Below are 2,797 nucleotides of genomic sequence, written 5' to 3'. Positions count from 1 at the left end.
ACATATGTATGGTTTACTGTTACTACAGATGTATGGTTTACTGTTACTATAGATGTATGGTTTACTGTTACTACAGATGTATGGTTTACTGTTACTATAGATATATGGTTTACTGTTACTACAGATATATGGTTTACTGTTACTACAGATGTATGGTTTACTGTTACTACAGATGTATGGTTTATTGTTACTACAGATATATGGTTTACTGTTACTATAGATGTATGGTTTACCGTTACTAGAGATGTATGGTTTGTTTACATTATTTTACAAACGTTTATTTTTTCTATGATCCCAATTCCCCCTTTTTAATATTAACAATTTTCACTACTTTTGTTTGTGTGTGTATATGTGTAAATGTTTGTGTGTGTTTGTTTGTCTTTTGTTATAGCAAAGCCACAATGGGCTATCTACTGCGTCCACCGAGGGGAAATCGAACCCCTGATTTTAGCGTTGTAAATCCGAAGACTTATTTACACAGTTCGATTATTATGTATTATTTATACAGTCAAATATTAGTATATTATTTTATACGGTCAGATATAACTGTATTATTTATATAGTCATCTATCATATACAAATACAAAACCACGATCAAATGGTAAAAATACTATATTTTACATGTACGTACTTCTGTTTCTGGTATCTTCATCAAGAACATTTCAAAGACCAAACTATGATTTTCCCTGGTTTTAGTTCACTTACAATCTAGCCAACAAATGACAAACTATTAAACTTTAGTCTTCATTAATCTATATTTTGTGATGGTTTCGCCTGTAACGATGGTCTAAAGTTGTCAGGAGTTACTTGAAAGCTATTAACTACGGAAACTAGGAACGCTGTATGTTACATTTTAGGTTTTCAGTGTAGGATAACAATATTACGCTTGACACGAAACATTTCTGGACTGGTTTATTAGTTTTTAAAATGAATACACATAGCAGAACACAGTGTAATTTCTTTATATGTAAGTTATACTATATTGACAATTTATTTTAACATTTTCAGCACGCCACCTAGCAAGAGCATGGATCAAATATAGATACGGAGTTTTTGACGAAAATTCTCATCCAGACGATAATCGCTTTCCTCTTTTTTACAAACGTATGGGCAAGGTAAGAGTATTTTACAATATATTACCAGGATATCTTATTTTGCCTTCATACAGATAAAACGGTCTTGAATCAAGGCTTTCCGTACCGACTTATTGATAAAATTAATTAAACTAGGCTGAAAATCGTGTCTACGTTATTTTCTCAAGCTACAAATCACTATTTTGACGCCCCCCAGTGGCACAGCGGCATGTCTGCGGAACGCTAGAAACCGGGTTTCAATATCCGTGGTGGGCAGAGTACAGATAGCCCATTGTGTAGCTTTGTGCGTATATTCAAACGAACAAAACTTATTTTGACTTCATGTCTACAGTACTTATAAATTTTAGTGGAGTCAAAATATGGATTTGTAGCTCGAGAAAACAATGTAGACATTATTTCCAGCCTAGTTTGTTTACTTTTTTTAGAGTCCATGTTGTAGGATTAAAAATATAATCTTTGCATTTTGATTCAACCTGTTTTTGCACTTTTTTGATGATCGCTATTCCTCCTTTCTAAATTAGCAATTTCTAATAGCTTGTTTTATAAGTTTTTTTATGTCCATTTATGGACAATACATTTTAAGCTACATACGTGCATATACGTTCAGTTGAATGTTACATGTTTTTCAACAGTTTACTGCTCCATTGGCTTTTTTTTCCACCCAACCACCACACTGAACTTATTCAAAATAAATAACAAATATACAATAAAGAATAAACACATGTACTGGTATGTAACTACAACGAAGAAAATGTAAAGTTGTTCTCAAAGCATCATCTTGAAGGCAAAGATTGTATCATTAGAAATTTAAAGACTGGCTTCCATCAGTGTCACAGTGTAATGTAACAAAAGACCAGCAGCAACAAAGCAATCACATGAAATTGGAATAATGTTTCTTCCAAGATAATACAACACAGATTAATGAAATATAAACAAACGCAGTAACATGATTAGCTTATTAGGTCTACATGACACATATGTATGTTCTTCAACAGTTTGCTGTATACAAGTGTTTGTTAGAATAAGGCGACACAAATAGTGCATGCAAAATAGACAACAGCGACACACTTAGCGTAAATCGCCTATTATCGACAATATTTAAAACCGATACCTTAACACCAACTATTTAAAAATAGCAATAGCTATATGAAATAGTGTTATATGCAGTGGTAATAAATACTGAATACGATTTCAATTAAATATAAGAAACAGTAGGAAGAATCATCGCCATTGTCTGAGTAGGGAAATTTACTATGGTAATCGTCCACTGATAAACACTTGCTGAAATATAGTCGCGAAAATCCACGTAGAGACAGCAAACTCGAGTAACGATGAACAATAGCGAATCGAGAAAACGTATACAACAGCAAAATCGGTAACCTTTCAAGTGGCATTTTCGAATTAATGTACTAGAAAATGCATGAGGTGTAATTTCCAACACTAGGGAAACACCGGATTTTTTTATTATGGTGGAAAGTGAAGGACTTAGAATATTTTGCAGCACGACAAAAATAAGGAGGTCGAATTAGGTTTAAAACGATCTCACTCTTCAGTAGATATCACTTACAATAATTTTATAGTAGAGTAATAATAGGAATTTGTAGAACGCGCTGGGGTTTCTTCACTATCCATCTGTATTAAAACCCCTACCAGCCACTATCCGTCTGAAATAATTTACCTTTCATCTATTATCTATCTATAAT

At 32.9% G+C, this 2,797-nt stretch overlaps 1 long non-coding RNA gene across 1 annotated transcript in view; it reads left to right on the top strand.

The window, feature by feature from the left end:
* The first annotated feature begins 969 nt into the window (after positions 1–969).
* LOC111083915 overlaps positions 970–2,797 on the top strand; it is a 2,607-nt gene continuing 779 nt past the window's right edge. The window contains exons 1-2 of the long non-coding RNA XR_002609302.1: positions 970–1,115; positions 1,629–1,631. This is a non-coding gene — a long non-coding RNA (uncharacterized LOC111083915). The remainder of the gene's footprint in view (positions 1,116–1,628; positions 1,632–2,797) is intronic.

Source organism: Limulus polyphemus, unplaced genomic scaffold, assembly GCF_000517525.1.
Source record: "Limulus polyphemus unplaced genomic scaffold, Limulus_polyphemus-2.1.2 Scaffold12093, whole genome shotgun sequence".
Taxonomy (NCBI): Eukaryota; Metazoa; Arthropoda; class Merostomata; order Xiphosura; family Limulidae; genus Limulus; species Limulus polyphemus.
The sequence above is the reverse complement of the archived record's forward strand: the minus strand, read 5'-3'. Positions and strand labels throughout refer to the sequence as shown.